This window comes from Medicago sativa, chromosome 6, assembly GCF_051527215.1.
Source record: "Medicago sativa cultivar Bolivia chromosome 6, Bolivia_mono, whole genome shotgun sequence".
NCBI classification, from domain to species: Eukaryota; Viridiplantae; Streptophyta; class Magnoliopsida; order Fabales; family Fabaceae; genus Medicago; species Medicago sativa.
In genome coordinates, this window is record NC_140754.1 from 75865934 (window position 1) to 75888077 (window position 22144).

The following is a 22144-nucleotide window of genomic DNA, read 5'->3' on the forward strand; positions in this document are numbered from 1 at the left end:
GAACGAAGAAGGGGATAGGCTTTAGAGAGATTCGTCCTTAAAAACTAGGATTTACATAAACAAGGATTAGGATTAGGATGTTAGGTCAACCATAGGATGAACCAATAATCCCTAGGTTGCCTTTAGCTATTGTTTTCAACCGTCGTTTAGATTACCTTGAAACCCTAATTTTCGATCTCTCCCTAACCTTTACTACTTTTGATTGGAATTTAAATAACTCCATGTGGATCGATACTCTCTCTTTATTACTACTACGGTAAACCCGTGCACTTGCGGATTTACGGTAACAAGTTTTTGGCGCCGTTGCCGGGGAGTTGACCAAATTCCGATTAACTTTGGTGACGGTTAGGTTTTCTTTCTGTATTTACTTCCCTCTTGTCTTTTAATTCTTCTAATCGATTTCTTCTTGTTATTTCTAATTTTTTTCTACTTGCAGTCATGGCTGAAAAGCGTATCCTTAAGGATTTTACTAACCCTTCTGCAGATGAACCACCTTCTCCTATCGTGTACCCGATAGTTGAGGGAGTTGATTTTAAAGTAAGACCTGCACTCCTCTCTCTAGTGCAACAAAGCCAATTCTCCGGATGTCCCTCGGAGGACCCTTACCTCCATATGTCAAATTTTTGGAGATTTAGTGTGACCATGAAAGCGGACCAAGAGGCCGTTAGGCTTCATCTTTTCCCGTTTTCCTTGAAAGAAAGGGCTCTTACTTGGTTCTATTCTCTAAGACACGGTTCTATCACCACTTGGGAGCAAATGAGGCTAGCTTTCTTTCAAAAATTCTTTCCTCCCTCTAGAACCGTTTATCTAAGGGGTAAACTTTATCGATTCGCCCAAAAAGAAGGAGAATCTTTATATGAAGTGTGGGAACGCTTTAAGGAAATAATTAGGCTTTCTCCCCACCATGGGTTGGAAGACTGGCTTGTTATCCACACCTTCTACAATGCTTTGCTATATAATACAAAATTTTTCATTGATGCAGCTGCAAGTGGGACCTTGATGAATAAAAACTTCAGGGAGGCTTATGTGTTGATTGAAGACATGGCACAAAATCACTACCAATGGTCAGGAGATGAGATCACCACAACCGATTCAACCACCTCCTCCATTGAGAAAGCATGTATGAAAGAAATCTCCTCTATTGATGATTTATCTGCCAAAATTGACACTTTATCACTTGAAATTGATAGGATAGACAATGACCCCGCTTCTTCACCCTTAGGGGTTTATGGGGTATTTGACCATAATCCTATAGAGAGCAATAAAGTCACCCAAGGGTCTAAATTGGAGCTCCTCTTGGAGAGTTTTATTCAAAACCAAGCTGAACAAAATCAGGAATTAAAAACCCAAAATAGACTCTTGAGTGACTCCGTTGCCTTGCTTGCATCAAAAGTTGATTCCATCGCTATCCATAACAAACTCATAGAAGAACAACTCTCCCTTGTAGTCCTCCACATTAGTCAGGCTAATACCAAGCGAATGAATGCCATCACTCTTAAGAGTGGTAAGCAACTGCCTGGTCCTACAATCAAACCACAAGCCGACGAAAATGTGAAGGAGAGCAATAATGAGAGGAACGAGGAAACTAGGGTAGAAGTTGAAGAACTGGTCACACCTCCTCCTATCACACCCCCTTCGGTCGAACCTTCCACCTACAAGCCTAAGGTCCCTTTCCCACAAAGATTAGCCAAGTCCAAGCTTGATGCACAATTCAAAAAGTTCATTGAAATGATGGACAAGCTCTACATTAATGTCCCCTTTACCGAGGTATTAACCCAAATGCCAACTTACGCTAAATTCTTGAAAGAAATTATCACTAATAAGCGTAAGATTGATGAAGGAGAAACAGTAAACCTCGCTGTAGAGTGTAGTGCCATCATCCAAAATAAGTTGCCACCCAAGCTTAAGGACCCAGGAAGTTTTTCCATACCTTGTGTCATAGGAACCGAGACTATAAAAAAGGCTATGTGCGACTTAGGAGCAAGTGTCAGCCTAATGCCCTTATCTCTCTGTGAGAGAATGGGAATAGGAGAGCTCAAACCCACTAGGATGACCCTTCAACTAGCAGACCGTTCCGTTAAGTACCCAGCCGGAATTGTTGAGGATGTTCCAGTCAATGTAGGAGGAGTATACATCCCGGCTGATTTTGTTGTGATGGAAATGGAAGAAGACGTTCACGTACCCATCCTTTTAGGGAGACCTTTCCTTGCTACCGCAGGAGCCATAATTGATGTCAAAAATGGTAAGTTGGCCTTTAATGTTGGCAAAGAAAAAGTTGAATTTGAACTTGCTAAGCTAATGAAAGGTCCTTCCTCTAAGGACTCGTGTTTCATGATAGATATGATTGACCGTTGCGTGAAAGAATGCTCACTAGCATCACCTACACAAGACGGTCTGGAAATATGTTTGATTGGTGATGCAGGTACACAACTTGAAGGAGATGCTAAGTCCTATGAGAGGCTCCTAGATGAAAGTCCCCAAGTGAAATCATTGGAGGTGGAAAAACTAAGTGAGGAGAAGGATGAACCTCGCGCAAAGGAAGCACAAAAGGTGGAGCTCAAACCGCTCCCGAAAAATCTAAGGTATGAATTTCTAGGCCCTGATTCCACTTACCCTGTCATAGTAAATGCAGGCCTAAATGAGGATGAAACTGAAAAATTGATCAAAGTCCTCAAAAGATACCCTAAGGCAATAGGGTACACTATTGAGGACATCAAAGCCATAAATCCCTCATTGTGCATGCATAGGATACTACTTGAAGATGACTACAAACCCTCCATTGAACCTCAAAGGAGGCTAAACCCAAACATGAAAGAAGTTGTGAAAAAAGAAGTTTTGAAACTCCTTGATGCAGGTGTTATTTATCCAATTTCTGATTCTAAGTGGGTTAGTCCTGTTCAAGTAGTACCTAAAAAGGGTGGTCTCACAGTTATTAAAAATGATAAAAATGAATCCATTGCTACAAGAACTGTCACAGGGTGGAGAATGTGCATTGATTATAGGAAGCTTAACAAAGCAACCCGTAAAGATCACTTCCCACTCCCTTTTATTGATCAAATGTTAGAAAGGTTGGCTAAGCATTCACATTTTTGTTACTTAGATGGTTATTCTGGTTTCTTCCAAATACCTATCCATCCCGATGACCAAGAGAAAACTACTTTTACATGCCCCTTTGGTACTTTTGCCTATAGGAGGATGCCTTTTGGTCTTTGTAATGCCCCAGCCACCTTTCAACGTTGCATGATGTCTATATTTTCTGATTTTGTTGAAAACATCATGGAAGTTTTTATGGATGATTTTTCTGTACATGGATCCAGCTTTAATAACTGTTTGGCTAACCTAGAAAGGGTCTTAGAAAGATGTGAAAAGGTGAATTTAGTCTTAAATTTGGAAAAATGTCATTTCATGGTCCAAGAAGGTATAGTCCTAGGGCACTTAGTCTCTGAACGAGGAATAGAGGTAGACAAAGCAAAAATTGAAATCATTGAAAACATGCTACCTCCTAAATCGGTCAAAGAAGTAAGAAGTTTCCTAGGACATGCTGGTTTTTATCGCCGTTTCATTAAAGATTTTTCTTCAATTACTAAACCACTGACCAGTCTGCTCCTTAAGGATGCAGAGTTTGTCTTTGATGATTCGTGCCTAAAGGCATTTTGCAGGTTGAAGGAAGCTCTAACTAGTGCCCCTATAATACAACCACCAGATTGGAACCTCCCATTTGAGATAATGTGTGATGCTAGTGACTATGCAGTTGGGGCGGTACTTGGGCAACGAAAGGAGAAAAAGTTGCATGCCATATACTATGCAAGTAAGACCTTGGACGAAGCTCAGATGAACTATGCAACAACAGAAAAGGAGCTCTTAGCGGTGGTCTATGCTATCGATAAATTCAGACAATACTTGGTGGGGTCAAAAATCATTGTTTACACCGATCACTCGGCAATAAAGTTTTTGTTGAGCAAGAAAGATGCCAAACCAAGATTGATCCGATGGATCCTACTCCTACAAGAGTTTGATCTTGAGATAAAAGACAAAAAGGGTACTGAAAATGTTGTAGCTGACCACCTGTCCCGTCTCAGAGAGCCCGATGAGAATAAACTACCACTAGATGACTCCTTCCCGGATGATCAACTATTCTCATTAGCAACAGCTGCTGCACCATGGTACGCAGACTTTGTGAATTATCTTGTAGCAAAAGTACTACCTCCAGGTCAAAGCTATCACCAGAAGAATAAATTTTTCAATGACCTCAAGCATTACTACTGGGATGATCCCTTTCTCTTCAGAAAAGGCTCAGATGGTGTCTTTAGAAGATGCATCCCGGAAAATGAGGTACGTGATGTTATTAAACATTGTCATTCTTCTTCTTATGGTGGCCACGCCGGCACTCAGAAAACTTCTTTTAAAATCTTACAAGCCGGTTTCTGGTGGCCAACCCTGTTTAGAGATGTCAATTCCTTTGTCTCGCGTTGTGACCAATGCCAACGCACCGGTAATATTACCAGGAGAAACGAAATGCCCTTGAACAACATCCAAGAAGTAGAAATTTTTGATGTTTGGGGTGTTGACTTCATGGGACCATTTCCTTCCTCCTTTGGAAATCAATATATACTGGTTGCGGTGGATTATGTATCTAAATGGATTGAGGCCATTGCTTCTCCTACCAATGATGCACAAGTTGTTATAAAATTGTTCAAAAAGATCATATTCCCGAGGTTTGGGGTGCCAAGGATTGTCATAAGCGATGGAGGGTCTCACTTCATATCCAAACATTTTGAAAAATTGCTACAAAAATTTGGAGTGAGACACAAAGTTACAACACCTTATCACCCCCAAACAAGTGGCCAAGTTGAGGTCTCAAATAGGGAAATCAAGGCCATCCTTGAAAGAACTGTTTCTGCATCTAGAAAAGATTGGTCAACTAAGCTTGATGATGCTCTTTGGGCTTATCGAACAGCCTACAAGACCCCCATTGGTATGACACCCTTTAAACTCATTTATGGGAAATCTTGTCATTTACTGGTCGAGCTAGAGCACCGAGCTTATTGGGCAATCAAGAACCTAAACTTGGACCCAAAGCTAGCAGGTCTAAAAAGAAAACTTCAACTAACTGAGTTAGAGGAACTTCGAATGGACGCTTATGAGAATGCCCGTATTTACAAAGAAAGAACAAAGAAATGGCATGATAAGCGTATTATTCGAAAAGATTTTAAGAGCGGTGATCTTGTGCTGCTATACAACTCTAGGTTGAAACTTTTTCCAGGTAAGCTAAAGTCAAGATGGTCCGGCCCATTTCATGTCCGCAAGGTTTATCCTTTTGGGGCAGTTGAAATCTGGTCGGAAAAGACCGGAACATTTAAGGTCAATGGCCAAAGGCTAAAAATCTATAGGGCTAGTGAAGAAGTCGAGGTGGAAACCTTAATTTTCAAAGACCTTGCTTAGGTTTTGGTTGTCAAGCTATTGACATTAAAAGAGCGCTTCGTGGGAGGCAACCCACGCATTTAATTGTTTTGTTTTAAGCTTGCTTTGTATGTGTACGTCCAAAATGCTGAGGAAACTCGAAAAAGAAAAAAAAAATCTGACCACAGGAAGGCAGAAAGGTGCGCACGGCCCACGCCTGGAAGGCGCACGGCCGTGCACTTTTAATTGGTTTTTAGAAGTGAAAAACAGCTCTTCCTATGTGCATAATCGCGCACGGCCGTGCGCGATTATGCACATAGGAAGAGCTGTTTTTCACTTCTAAAAACCAATTAAAAATGTGAGCTTTCCTCTTCCTTTCTCTTCTCTTCTCTTCCTTTCTTCCTTTTAATTTCTTGTTTTCTTTAAGCATTGAGGACAATGCTTCTCCCAAGTATGGGGGGGAGCCAATAAAGTGTCTAGGTAGTAAGAGTCGTAGTAAGAGTCGTATTGTTTCAAACTCCCTTGAATTTTTATCTTTTGTTTTGTTTTATTGCGAAAGGCATGTAAGCGGCTAGATAGTTTTCTTGTTTTAATTGTTAAATATGACATAATCTTTTGTTAAGTTCTCTTTCAATATAGGCTAGATAATGTTCTTGTTGTGTACATAAAAATAGCTTCTTGTTGCCTTAAGTTTTTCCAATAGACCCACATTGATTCTAGGTGAACAAAACTTCTCCAATGAGAAAATTCACAGTGCATCCTTTGAGTAAGTGTATGAATAGGTATTTTAAGGACCAAGTTCTAAGTTTAATGGTACATGGACCCTTTAAAGTCTCTAGGAGTAAAAGTAGTATAAGCTTGTGTGGGGAAATTTAATTAACTTTATTTAACGTTGAAATAATATGGGGGGAAGCATGATTTTCACTTTTTCACTAAGTTGAGAACACCGCCGGAGCATGGAGGGAAGGATAGTGTACTCGAACAACTCCTACGCGAAGGATGGTACCTCCTTAGTGATTGTATAGCTTCTACAAACTTCTGGAAAAAAATAGAAAGAAAAGAAAAATAAAAAAATTTTATGAAAGAAGTTACAAACTACAGCACTACTTAGGGTGATTGCCGGAGTAGTGGAGGAAGGAGTGAGTCCCTCTCCGACTTCCTATGAAAAGGTGATATCCCCTAGGCATCTGTAGCCCCAAAAGAGACCAAAAGAAAAGAAAAATATGGTCCACAATTTAAAATTGAACCAACTTAAACTTAATTCCCACCTTGCTTATATGGAATGAAAATGAGGTTTTTCTCGGTTGATGTACTGTTGGGGTTAGAACCTGTTTCTTCATAATACCTGTTTATACAGGAGCAAAGGGGATGCACTACACACACACACTCACTTAGTTTCTCTTGTTGGGTTGAATAGGAATCATAAGGGGCTCTTGAGGTTGTGATTAGTGTATGCTTAGGACAAGGCCTTGGAGGAAACATGTGTTTTAATTTTGTCATATACTTAAATGTTTTCTATGCTGCTATGTCTATGCCTTTTGCTTGAGGACAAGCAAAGATTCAAGTATGGGGGAGTTTGATAAGTAGATTTATTACGTATTTTAATTAAGTTATTTAGTTTAATTCTATTTAGATTTAATTAGATTCTATGTGTTTTTATTTATATTTAAGAGCTTTTTACTTCAAAGAATCCAATATTATATTTCAGGATCAAATATATGATTTGCAAGGCTTGGAGCTAAAGAAAAGGGATTTGGAGCACAAAAATAGGAGATTTCCAAGATTTGGGACCGAAATATGCACTTGAAGAAATCAGAATTCGCTCCCCCAAGTCAGTGAAGGGCGCACGGCCCACGCCTGCAAGGCGCACGGCCGTGCGCGATTGCCAGCATCCCTTTTAGCTGCTTTTTGCTCCGAACAACGGTTTTCTACGCAGCCTGCTTTGACGATAAAGCCCATGGATCTTCAGAGAATATTCCTTCAGTTATTTCTTAGGGCTTAAGTCATTAGTAGGCTATAAATAGAGAGCTTGTTCTCCTTGTTTTATCATCTTGAATTCTGAATATTGTATTGTGATAGAATACTATTTCTCAATAAAAGTTCTCGTTTTTATTCAATTGTTCTTATTGTTTTCTTCTTATTCATTCATGGCAACACCAACCATGAGTGAGTAATTCCCTTAGACCTTGGGATTGTTGGGAGAGTCCTATGGCTTGATCCAACAATCCTAATCCGAAACCCTAGTTTATGTAACCCTACTTTTCTTATCTAAATTCACCGTTCTTCACAACGATATTAACAAGTACCAAACTTTGGATGCGAACGCGGAGGGTTAGTACTTGTTAATTCGTTACCCTAGTTATTAAGGTGATGAATCGAACGAAGAAGTCTTAATAACCGAACAAGTGAATTTAGACAAGGATTGCGAAGCATGAGAATAGCCTAGTGAACCTTGGGACTTATAGAATCTCGTACAATCAAGGATCTTAATATAGGAGTTAGCCATGAGAATAGGTCTAACACCTTGAGAGACACACTCCCCGGATATCGAACGAAGAAGGGGATAGGCTTTAGAGAGATTCGTTCTTAAAAACTAGGATTTACATAAACAAGGATTAGGATTAGGATGTTAGGTCAACCATAGGGTGAACCAATAATCCCTAGGTTGCCTTTAGCTATTGTTTTCAACCGTCATTTAGATTACCTTGAAACCCTAATTTTCGATCTCTCCCTAACCTTTACTACTTTTGATTGGAATTTAAATAACTCCCTGTGGATCGATACTCTCTCTTTATTACTACTACGGTAAACCCGTGCACTTGCAGATTTACAGTAACAGCGGCGCCTTGGGAATGGCGCACCTTGGGTCTTGGAGCCCCTTTGGAGGGCGCTGAGGCTTTTAGGATGGTCTTCAGGTCTTTGGAAGGGCTTATAGGTCCTTAGGAAGATATTGACAGTCCACAAACCCGAAGCATGAATCTTGGGAGAAGGCGAAGTGATTAAGTTACTTCTAAAATTTTGGATGCTATCATTTGAGTTTCGAGAGCTCCCCTAGGGTTGTTCTACTTTGTTTCAGAGTCCCCCCCCCCCCAAGGAGTATACGTTTGATTTGATATATAGGTTAACCATTCACAGCCCCCCAAGCACTAGTCTTGGGACAAGGCGAAGTGGTTTGTGGCGAGTTGATCTTTTGTGAGGAGTTTAAAGGCAAACTCTCAAAGGCATACGAGGCGAGTTCCTTGCTTTTTTGAGTGACCAAACGGTTCAGATTGCGTGACCTTTCAATGATCTTGACGTGTTCAAATTCTGGCGTTTCTGACACGTGTCTCCAATCGAGACGAGGGTGATCGTGTTTTTCGAGGCGACTTTAATTGTTGTCCTATAAAAACGCGTCGTCCCTTCATTTCCTATTTTTTCGCCTTTGAGCTCTCTGCCTTTGCGTAATATTGCTAGATGATTTTCTAGATCTAATCTCAAGCTTTCGACTTTTCAGGTATTCTTCCATTCTCCTTTTTTGCTTTTCTAGTTTTAGCTTAGTGTTAGCGATGGTTCTGATTAGGGAGTGCGACAATACGGGTAGGGTGATTTTCCCTACTAACTCTGATGAGAGGAATCAACTGAGGAGGGATTGTATGAATTAAGGTTTTTCGGTCGTAGTGTATTGGGGAATTTGTGTGGTGATAGTGACACTAGTAGCGATAGCTCTGATAGTAGTGATAATGATTGTGTGTTTCTCTATGCTACTTCAGGAGCAGATCACAAGAGGGAAACTTGTTAGGATATTTGTCGCTATATACCTTTTCCATCCACTAAAAAAGAGATTTTTTTTTTGGACATATCTTGGTGAATTAGAGATTAATCAATTCGTTGAAGAAGTTCTTCGAACTGGTTCTCTATACGTTTCAGCCTCATAAATTATCTTCTTTCGAAGTAAGACGGATATTTCTGCTGCCGATGATGAGAAAGACGTAACGGTGTCGCCCTGTGATGCCGGCGAAAGAGTGTGTGACCAACGCTTGGAGGGCAACGCTAACGAGTCGTTCCTTATGTACATGGCGGTGATAGAGGAGTATGGTTTGACGATTCCTTTCACTGCGTTTGAAATGGATGTGTTAAAGTTCTTAAATGTGGTGCCTTCTCAAATATGTCATAATAGTTGGGCGTTTATACATGGATTTGAGATATTTTGTAAAGCTTTTAGTTTGGAACCTTATGTCGGCGTCTTCTTTCATTTTTATGGAACAAAATATGTGAGCAAGGGGACATGGGTTTCAATTAGCGCCCATCCTGGTAAAAAACTCTTTTCTCCTTATGCTTCAATCTTTAAGAATGATTGGCGGGACTCCTTTGCTAGGGTACATGGAGCGCCTAGGTGCTCAACTGCTTCTGTGATGGTGGAGGGAAAACCTAAGTTCCCTTTAAGTTGGATTAGTGTTCCGTTTTCAATGATGGGGTATGATTTCAGTAAGATGATGCCATATGAGCAAAGTATGGTGTGTTTTTTGGAGAAATTTTTGCTTAAGGATATTCATGAGCTTCTGAACCGAGAGGGAGATTCTAAGAGTCTTGAGGCATATCTGTGTGAGTGCATTTATTTGTTTATGTATTGTCTTTCGTTCTTTTACTTTGCTTTATTTTTATTTCTTTTTTGCCCCTTTGTATTTTTGTTTGGTCGAACCAATGATGCCTTTATCGGGACCGAAGAGGAAGAAGTACTTGGCTGACATGAAGGCCAAGAAAGCTGCGGAGTGATATGCTACAAGCTACAAGCGATCCCTCTGGCGTGCTACAGAGGAAAATTAAGAGGAAGGATATGACTGCTATAAAGCGGATGTTGGCGTAGGAGGTTAGGAGATGGATATGACAACGCGCAGGCGGCGGGAGATGGCGGTTTGGTTGAGTAATCAGACTCGCGCAAACACAAAAAGATGAGGACTGCGAATTTTGACTCAATATATATTGAGCCTTAAACATATAAGTTTGATGACTGAGCAATGCACTCTTATTTTCGGTCTCGATATTAATTTTTTAACTTTATACGTTATTGTATATGGATATTTTTTTGATTCAATATATTAGATCTTAATCATCTAAGTTTTTAGGCTTAATTGCATTTATCCTTAACTAAAATCTTCAACACTGAAAAATAAAGTAGATGTTTTTTTTTCTTTCCTAAAATCTGTAGAAGAATTGTAATCCTTAACTAGAATTCCAGTTTATGATTCCTCGTTGCAATTGCTCTTTGAAATATCTAATCAGTGTCTGCAATTTTATATGGGACCCTTAACAACTACCAATGATTTACTGGTCACGATTGCATCCTCATACATTTGCATTTTTTTGTTTCATATTTTTTCCTATGCTATTTAAAGATCATTTTATTCTTGTCATTCTCTCACAAACCTCAAAGTACTCAATTTTCTTGTATCCTTGAAATTTCTTATAATTTTGAATATATCCAAATAATTTCTTAAATATTTTATATATATATTGTGCATTTAAATTTATTTTTTCTTCACTAAATTATACTTTCAATTTGGTTTCCCTAAGGTTTTGTTTGCGAGTTTGAAGAGGAATGGAAGGAAAGACTTGGAAAAAAAGAAGAAGGAGTAAGTGGAAGAAATACAGGACATTGGAATGGGGGGTATTTTTTTTTTTTTTTGGGGGTGGGGGGGGGGGGGGGGGGGGGGGGGGCTAATTTTTCTTCAAAATATTGGAGGAGGGTTTTGGGGGGTTTGGGAGGGTTTATATGAATTCTTCAAATTTAATATTTGTTGTTATAATATTCTTAAAATTTAAAGTATATTTTTTTTGGCAGTGAAAATTTAAAGTATATTAATCATAAACATTAATTTATCACTCTAAAAAAAATACTTTTTCAGAGTCTTTCCTTCCCCACCCCTCCAAATACAGGGAAATGACCTTTTCCTTCTGATTCCACAATAAAATTAAGATTATCATAATCTAGTGATTGAAAAATTCTCAACCCCCCCTCCTCCCATGTATGCCAAAATATCCAAAACTTATACACCATAAAAGTGTCTTTTTTAATGAAATAAAAGTATCTTTTTAACTCTATAGACAAAAAAACATCGACCCATGAATCAATAGAGCCAACAGTTTTTATATATTTTTTTTTGTTCAAAGTTTTTATATATTTTATTCTAGTGCACATGCATTTTTTGCAATTTGACTATATATTTCTAAGAACCACACGTTCACATTTTATTTTATTTTTCCCTACCTCTCATTAGATATTTGTAATTGATCAATTGAAGATAACAAGGAAACCAGGGAAATTAATTTTGTAAGTTAATTAAATAAATGAAAAAAAAAAACAACGAAAGGTAGATTAAACACTTCCCACGAGGTCCACCAATTAATTGCTTGTATCTTCACCAGCAAAATCGGACAACTATGTAGTATCTTATATTACAAATGAATTCAGAAATTAATCAAAACCACTAGACAAAAAAAATAATATCATGGGGTTCCCCTTGTTATCAATGTTTTGGGTAGAGGTAGCAAATTGATGTGATTTAAATCTATGTATGGTTTTCCTATAGCAGACAGAATCATTCTGTACTTTTTAATTTAATGTAACATGGCCAGCTAATATTATTTATCTTACCTAATTATCAATTATTTGAAATTCTGAATATATATTGGATTGGTGTTGGCATGTCTCTAGGGTCTACCAATTCTATACAGTTTAATTCTTTGCATGTGTATTTCTAATAATTGTATACCTTCAATGTAAAAATAATATGGTTTCAATACAAAAAGTTTGCATAATTGCCAATGGAATATTCTGGCTATAAAGTTGGTCTATGTAGCTTTCGATAATATTTGTTTGGAATTATATATATATATATATATATATATATATATATATATATATATATATATATATATATATATATATATATATATATATATATATATGTTGTGAGTTTAACAAAGATCCTTGTCTTTAATTATGACATGATCTTATGCAAGACCAGACGAAAACTTAATTTTTGGCATACGTACCGATCATCATAAACAAAGACAAAATCCCCTAAAAAAAGAATAAACAAAGACAAAATATAATATAACATGAAGATATTTTTCTTGAAAAAAATATCAAACTAAGATTATTTTGTGGATTGTTGGGTCATGAGGAGAGCCCGATGAATCATAAAAGAGAATTTAAAATCACATGTTTATCCAAAACCTTCAGACATTAGATATGAGTCATCTCATTTATATGTCGATCAACATTCACTTTTCCATCAAATATGAGACTTCTAACTCTTACTTCACACACAACAATCACCTCTTAAAGTGTCAATCTAGCCATTCATATGGATATACTCTCCCTCAAATGAAAGTTTTTCATCCACATACACTTGCACTGTCGTTGACACCTCATCAACCTCCGCACCCCGCACCACCATTTTTCAGGAAGAATTTCAATAAAAGGAGTTGATCCCCTTTAGGCGAACCATTGACTATGTTGGAACATGTGTGGAAATTGAGTAAAAAAGACTAAACACAAATTCCCATGTTGGGTAGAACTAGTGTTGTGTGAATTGAAAAAAGTGGAAGTCCCACATTGGATGGAACACACACATTAGTAGTGTTTATATAGTGGGGGTGTACCTCTAATTAATGGGGGTACATAAGCACTAGAGAAAAAATATATTTTGATATATATTTTATTATTTGGAAATGATAAATTAAATAATTAATTTAATCATTATTAGAAAGTGCTTTCTTAGTCCTCAAGTTTTACTAAAATATTTTGGTACATAATATAATATATTTTTGTACTAAATTTAATATATTTTAGTACTCAATTAAGATATTTTTGTACTAGATCTAATATGTGAATTCCTTAATCGCAAAGTAATATGTTACTTGTTCCCAAAGTTTCTCATATTACTTGTTCCCAAAGTTTCTCGCTTATAAGTTGTGAATTTTCTCTATAAATAGAGAGCTCACACAGTGCATTCCACACACCAAAGAGTTTCATTGAGTTGTCGGAAACTCTTTCTCTCTTCTCCCTTTTTTGACTTGTGTTGACGAGTCTTTCATCTCTTCTCCCTCCTTCGACTTGTTTGACAAGTCCTTCTCCTTTTTCTACTCCTTTCTGTCCCTTCGGAATTAAGAGTGTTCTTAATACCATAGTCCCTTTTCGATTTAATGTCCCTTCGGAATTAAGAATGGTCTTAAGTTCATAGTCCCTTCGATAATATATGTCCCTTCGGAATAAAGAGTACTTTTAAGATCATAGTCCCTATTTGTAATAAACAATGTCCCGTCGGAATCAAGAATGATCTTAACGGTATATAAAAATTATTCAATAATTTTATTTGAGGAGAAATGGTGGTAACACCATATTTGAGTGGTCATAGTACCATATTGATAGTTTGGAGAACTTAAAGGTTAGAATGGTGGAAACACCATATTTGAGTGGTCTTAGCACCATAATAGAATGGTAATGATATCATATTAAAGTGGTTTCAGTATTAAAGAGTGGTCTTAGTACCATATTTGACGGTGTAATTCTCGAACGATTTTCTACAGTGCAGTAGTTAATCGAACAGTTGTAGCTGGGCTTGTTTTATCCTGGAGGTGGCGTGGTTGATAGTCTACCTTGCACAATTTTGGGTAGTGCCACGAAACGTCTTAAAGAGAGCGACCTGGTCGTGACTCAACCTAGTAACAGCTTCGGTAGATAATAGAATTTGGAAATCCAAATTCAACAGTTTGGAAATCCAAAAATCAACAATTTTAAAACGTTTTTATCTGCTATGTCTACCGAAGAAATTACTTATTGGGGTTGCGTTGTCCCTTAATATAAAAAAAGGATAAATCAAGCTTTAGAAATACATCTTTTGACTGAAACGATGAAGTGTTGTTGTAAACAAACAACACTATGAAATTCACATGTACGACTTTGAAATTTAATTTCGAAATAAGAATCGGACTGTGAATAGTTGAAGAATAGAACCTCGTGTGTTGCTTTGGTTTTATGCATCGTGCTTAAAATTTCCACTTGACAATTGAAACAACAAATTGTCGGTAACGCATGGATTGAAAGGAAAAGCATGGTCAAGTATTGGAAAAATCTATACAGTACGATGGCAAATAAAAACGATGCTAGGTTCTAAACTCGAAGGTTGAGTGTACTTGTTAGAAGCACACTGTGCCTGTGCTACCAAAAATTGCTTCGGTTCAACTCATGAATCAACTATTTTTCTTTTGGTAAATTAAAGCAAGAAACATATATTTACGTTATTGATATAACTATATGCTGGAGCACCAATTTTTGGTAGACGGATATAAAATTGAGCACTCAACTATTTTAGAATGTTAATCCTATAAGAACAGGTCTAGTGACTTGTACTCTATGCATTCTTATGAGAAAAGACTGCACTTTGATGGCATGATCAAAATTAAATTCTGCTTCTATTTTATTAGTTGTGTGATTTTAATATTTGACATGTGAACAAGCTTTTAATTTTAAATTTGAGTAACTTGGATTTAATTCCAACGTTATAATTAGACAATTTTATTTATTGCAGTCAAGATATATGAACCAAAAGTTCGTATAAATCAGAATTTAGAGAATATGAATCTCTAAACATAATAAATTATGATATGTGTGAATTTGATGACACATAAATTAGAAATGATGAAATGATGTTTTTATCATATTTATTGATGACTGTGAATTTTGGAAAATAAAATTGACATGCTTGAATGTTCAATTTTTATAACGAAAATTGAAATTTATAGAGTACCCAAGTCTAAGGACAAAAATTCTAATTAAGAAATTTTTGAAGAAAAGACAATCCAACTTGTCTTATTTTTGAACTTGGGATTGTCCGGACTATATTTGGCTTCAGGACCCCAAGAGAGTTAAAATCACTAGTAGAGCCTATGAATGTGTATTCATTAGGTATGTTATAAATAACGAAGCATATAGGTTTTAGGACCTAAATGTTAAAGTGATCATAGAATTAAAAGATGTTGATTTCTATGAAGTAAGTACCCTTGTAAATTAAAGAATAGTGGGGGCACTAATGGGGGTAAACTAAATTCCCTTCTAAAAATTAAGAACTAGTGGGGGCACTATATCTAATCACATTCATGTAATTAGAAATAGTTATGAAAACATCATACGAGATGTTATAGAACCTCAAGGAGGTAAGAAAGCTAAAAATGCTAAAGAGTATGAACTTGGTTTATACATTGGAAGAAGATTCATTAAGCCTTAAAGAAGTTATATCCTCATTGGATGCTGAATTATGGCAAAAAGCAATAAACGATGAAATGAATCTTCTAGAGTCTAACAAAACATGACACTTGGTTGACTTGTCTCATAGTTGCAAAATCAATCAGTTGTATTTGGATTTTGGAAAAAGGAACTAAAACCTGATGGAACGGTTGATGAATACAAGGCTCTCCTTGTAGTCAAAGGTTTTAGACAGAGAAAAATATAGACTTCTTCGAAATTCATTCACCAGTCACGAAAATCATATCCATAAGAGTACTATTCCCTTTAGCCGTCGTTCATAACTCGATAGTACTCCAAATGGATGTGAAAGTTGCCTCTTTTTATGGTGAACTAGAAGAAGAAATCTATATGAAACAACCTGAAAGTTTTGCGATTCATGGACAAGAAAACAAGGTCTGTAAGTTAGATAATTATTTGTATGGTCTAAAATAAACTCTTAAGGAATGACATGAAAAATTTGACATTCTAATGCTATAGAATGAGTATAAAGTGAATGAAAGTGACAAATAATATTTGCACGATCATAAGTCTCTATAAAGACGACTTGCTCATATTTGATTTAAAGATTCATGTTATGAATTATGTGAAATCATTGTTTATCAATAACATTGATAAGAAAGACCTAGACAAAGTTGAAGTAATTCTTGGTTTCAAGATTACTAGATCAGAAAAAAGAATTTTTATTTGATAAATCTCACAAAGTTGAGAAGTTCTTAAGGAAATATTATTATTTCACCGTAAACTTGCAATCATATATTATGATCCAAGTGTAAGAACACTTGAGATGGAGTTAAACAAACAGAATATGCGAGCATCATTGGCAGTCCTTAGGTAAGCCATTGAATGTATTAGACCCGACATTGCTAATGTCGTGAAACTTTTGTGCAAGACGGATGAGAAGCATTGCCATGCTATAGAAAGAGTCATGAGGTGCCTTAAGAAAACTATGACTCTAAGATTACTTCACTAGGAGTAACCTATTGTACTTAAATGGTACAAGATATAAAATAGAACATCTTTCAGATGAATATTTAGCGACTAGTGTTTGTATATTGAGCATCACTAGAGGAGTTGTTTGTTAAAACAAATGATATTGACTCAGTCCACTATGGAATGAATCTGAGATGAGAACACTAGAGAAAACTAGTGGAGAAGCAAGTTGACAAGATGCTTGCTAATTGAGATCCCTTAGTGGATAAAACCGTTTCCAGAAGTGTTAAATCATTGTGACAGTCTGCAGCTATTACAAAAATTGAGAATCGTTAGAGACGATAATTAAGGCATATGAACACATAAATGATTAGAGATCTAGCTACTCTCAAAAGGAACGGTTAAAGTAGATCATGTACGTACTGATAAAGAATTAGTCAATCCTTTGACGAAAGGAATTACTAAAAAGAAAGTCCTAAACACATCCAATAGGATGGGACTAATGCCCAAAGGTCACAAGTGATGGTAACCCGACCTACATGACTGGAGATCCCAAGAAATAGGTTCAATGGGTAATAACAAGTCACAAGTGATAGAACATGCTATGTTAAAAGTAAGAAAGCATGATTCCTGCAGCGATAGAAGGATGAGATAATAGAAACTCTTAATGAGATCTATACTCTATTTGGAGTGGAGTACATAGCTACAGTAGTACTCTTGATAGACTCACCTATACGAATGTGGAACTAAGGGCCGGTTCCTATGGGATTCGGGGCAGAATACCTAGAGCGTTCGTTAAACCGGGATACACGTGCAAGGCCATAAACGCACGGGCTTTTAGAATACACCTTATGAAAAGGTTTGTGTGTGGGTTCTATGTCTGAGATAGAGTTCAATGCTGTAAGTAACTCTTGTTAATCAGAATTTTACTCGCTATGCAAAGGTTCAAGTTGTAGGCGACACCTTTGTTTACTAGCAAATCTTATGGAGACGTTTTTGACGTTATTTCTGAAACCATTTTTTAAATTCAAGTGGGGGATTGTTGGAACATGTGTGGAAATTGAGTAAAAAAGACTAAACACAAATTCCCATGTTGGGTAGAACTAGTGTTGTGTGAATTGAAAAAAGTGGAAGTCCCACATCGGATGGAACACACACATTAGTAGTGTTTATATAGTGGGTGTGTACCTCGAATTAATGGGGGTACATAAGCAGTAGAGAAAAAAAATATATTTTGATATATATTTTATTATTTGGAAATGATAAATTAAATAATTAATTTAATCATTATTAGAAAGTGCTTTCTTAGTCCCCAAGTTTTGCTAAAATATTTTGGTACATAATATAATATATGTTTGTACTAAATTTAATATATTTTAGTACTCAATTAAGATATTTTGTACTAGATCTAATATGTGAATTCCTTAATCGCAAAGTAATATGTTATTTGTTCCCAAAGTTTCTCATATTACTTGTTCCCAAAGTTTCTCACTTATTAGTTGTGAATTTTCTCTATAAATAGAGAGCTCACACAGTGCATTCCACACACCAAAGAGTTTCATTGAGTTGTCGGAAACTCTTTCTCTCTTCTCCCTTTTTTGACTTGTGTTGACGAGTCTTTCATCTCTTCTCCCTCCTTCGACTTGTTTAACAAGTCCTTCTCCTTTTTCTACTCCTTTCTGTCCCTTCGGAATTAAGAGTGTTCTTAAGACCATAGTCCCTTTTCGATTTAATGTCCCTTCGGAATTAAGAATGGTATTAAGTTCATAGTCCCTTCGATAATATATGTCCCTTCGGAATAAAGAGTACTTTTAAAATCATAGTCCCTATTTGGAATAAACAATGTCCCGTCGGAATCAAGAATGATATTAATGGTATATAAAAATTATTCAATAATTTTATTTGAGGAGAAATGGTGGTAACACCATATTTGAGTGGTCATAGTACCATATTGATAGTTTGGAGAACTTAAAGGTTAGAATGGTGGAAACACCATATTTGAGTGGTCTTAGCACCATAATAGAATGGTAATGATACCATATTAAAATGGTTTCAGTATTAAAGAGTGGTCTTAGTACCATATTTGACGGTGTAATTCTCAAACGATTTTCTACAGTGCAGTAGTTAATCGAACAGTTGTAGCTGGGCTTGTTTTTATCCTGGAGGCGACGTGGTTGATAGTCTACCTTGCACAATTTTGGGTAGTGCAACGAAACGTCTTAAAGAGAGCGACCTGGTCGTGACTCAACCTAGTAACAGCTTCGGTAGATAATAGAATTTGGAAATCCAAATTCAACAGTTTGGAAATCCAAAGATCAACAGACTATAATACCAATTGTTGGCGGAGTTCGGACAATGCTAGGAGTAATAATTGAACAATGGTTCAGGATCATAAAACGGAGGTACCACATTTGCATTCATAGTTCATATGAGACTAATCATTCATTCTTGAACAATGTAGGCCTATGATTTACCTGAAAAGCCACATGTGTCTTGTGTTAATCCCAAGTCATTTTGTTTTTCTTTTTTTTAAAGATGATTGCCTACTACCTCCATCATCTATGGAATGGAAGATATATACACAAGAGAGCCAATCTAATTTTGTGTGACATTCCTAAAATAAGTAAATGAAGAATTTGAAGTTATTGTGGAATATGAAGATGATTCAATTCCATTAGATGAAATATGACACTTTTTTGTCGGTGTTCATCCTTTTTTTTTTCGATATACACCGATGTATTTTTTGGATATATAATGTAACACAATTTTTTGTGGCCAAAATGTAACTAACCTTATATATATATATATATATATATATATATATATATATATATATATATATATATATATATATATATATATATATATATATGACTTTTATGTTGTGTACAAGACACCGACATTTTACTCAGTTATTAATGTTCCGCATTTATTATAAATATATGTTTAAGTTTCCGCATTAATGTACTTTACCTTTCATTTTGTTTTATTCTGATATTTGTTTTTTTTTTTTTTAACTTATGTGAAGTTCAACATATGTCAAAATGCACAAATTGAAGGTCATGTGACATATTCTGCTTTCAAGGAAACGATTAAAGTTTTCTTAACTAAGACTGACACATTGGATGACTTGAAGACACAACTTAACAAATACTTCGTGTTTCATGGTGAAGATCATGGTACATCTCATGTATTTGTACAGGTACCGTGTGTAGATCTTAGGACGAACAAAGACGAAGACATGTGGAAAACGATTTATTATCCTTGGGTTACTCGTGATGATAGCGACGTATGATTTATGTTTAGGACGATGGTTGAAAATAATGTGTTACTTCTCTGTGTTCGTTCCAACTGCAGGTGCCTAGAATGTTCACGAGAGATTTGATGTCACTTAGTGTAATGCGTTGCATAATGCTTCACTTTTGTCGAATTTCAAACATTTGTGTAACGTTAACATACTGTCGTATGTGTAATGTTAATGAATCATTGATAAATTATGCAATGTTGTTGTTTAGTAGTTGGTGGTTGTTGTTGTATTGGTTGAATTTCATCTGAAATTGCTGTTTGAAATTACAGGTAAAAACAAACCGAAAGTGGCTCTAAATAAAATGCAAACTGCACTGTTTGCATTTACTGGTGTGAGCTGTAGTTAACTACTACTTGGACCGGTGGTAGTTAACTACCGCTGAAACCGACGGTAGTTAACTATCACTCCTTTCAAAATTTATTTCAAAATACACAAAATTTAAAATACGCCGGTTATAGAGAAGGAGGATATTTTTTTTTTTGAAGGAAAGATGGCTCATTTCATTTCATCTAAAATAATAGAGTCAATACAGTAGGGAGGATGATTGAAAATACTGGGACTAGCATGTAATATAGAGTAGGAGGATATCAATCATTCAAAATATGCAAAATTTATTCAAAATTTATTTGGTCTAATACACAACTTTATTCAAATTTATTCAAAAACATAAAAATAATATCCAAAAATAACATTCTTCTCAGCTTATTCAAATTTCTTGGGGCACCTAATTTTGATTGTGGACCAAAATAACACGCCCCTCAACTTCTTCTCAGCTTATTCAAATTGTAGACTAGCACTTTCGTTTTGCTTGTTTTTTCAGATCATTCGCATTTGATGTCGTGCCACGTCATGATCGTTTTTGCTTTCTTTTTCATTTGAGTATCACTTGGCTGGCCTCAAGCTCCATTTTCAATTCAGCACCAGCCTCCTTCTCATACATAACTACAAAAATTAAACAATACAAAAATAATTAGATTTTCATAACAAAATAACACCATAATCAAACTAAGCTGCATGTTAATATGATTAGGCTTACTTACTTGTGATTTTCTTGAAAAATTTGGATGATTTTGGATGAATTTGCAAGAAAATTTGGATAATCAAGTTTATGTTGAATGATAAAATTTGCAAAATATGAGCTTTTATAGACAACTCTTGAATGTTAAAATAAATGTTGAATGATAACAAATTTGTTGAATGATAAAAAGTATGTTGAAAAAATGTTGAATGATAAAAAAAATGTTGAGAGATAAAAAAAAGTCGAAAAATAGTCGAATGATAAAAACAATGTTGAATGTGGGCGTTTGACTGTGTTAAATTACAGGTCGCATCGGTAGTTAGTTGTTATCGATTATGCCAATAGTAGTTAACTACCGGCGGGTAAAACTGCCGTTTCCATGTGTGTTTAGGAAATAACTAATGTGAGAAAAGCAATTTTCCACATTTTCACTCACATGTTTAGACCATTACAATGGAGCATTCATTTTAGGTGTTTAAGTGGATCATATACATACACATTATCAATTAGCACTCTATCTCTTCATCACAATACCTCATAAAAAATTACTAAATTAGTCGCATCAATAACTCTAATTCATTAAATTTCAACAAAATTCATTTATTTTAATACAATTTATTTAGGGTATCTCAAAAGTGAAGAGAGAGAGGATGCTTCCATATAGCCACGCTTATCTATAAGTACCATATTTATTTGTTCTACCATAGAGATGGTTAGTTAGCATGGTATTAAATAAGTGAAGCACCAACCATTATAGATGGTCTTAGTCGATAAGAATTGTCATACTATTTCCTCAACAAGAATGCCTTAATTACCTACTTCACATTTTAGAAAATCCAAATTGGAAACTGCCATCATGTTTCCTAAAGGCTTAAAACAGATTTGCGTTTAATTAACTCCTAAACTTTGTTTGTCCTTTTATACATATAAGTCCATACATGCATCATGAATCTTGAACGTGCGTAGGTTAGCTTAACTTTTATTAAGAAAATCTTAACTTTGTTTAGTCTTCTATCAGCCTAGCTACCATTAAAATGTATTTTATTTCACGTTTGATATTGATTCAGGAAGCACACACCTAAGTTCTATTTGGTTAACATAGAAACTAACAAAATTTTTTGGTATATTTAGGGATCGACCTTCATCATTTTTAATAAAAATGAATTTATATTAATAAAAAATGGAGAACAACATAATATAT

General features: G+C 35.8%; 1 non-coding gene across 1 annotated transcript; it reads right to left on the reverse strand.

Annotated features, from left to right (window-relative positions):
- Nucleotides 1–805: 805 nt before the first annotated feature.
- LOC146916869 (small nucleolar RNA R71) lies at nucleotides 806–911 on the reverse strand. The gene has a single exon (XR_015017171.1). It is a non-coding gene; the product is annotated as a small nucleolar RNA R71 (small nucleolar RNA).
- Between the last annotated feature and the right edge of the window lie 21233 nt (nucleotides 912–22144).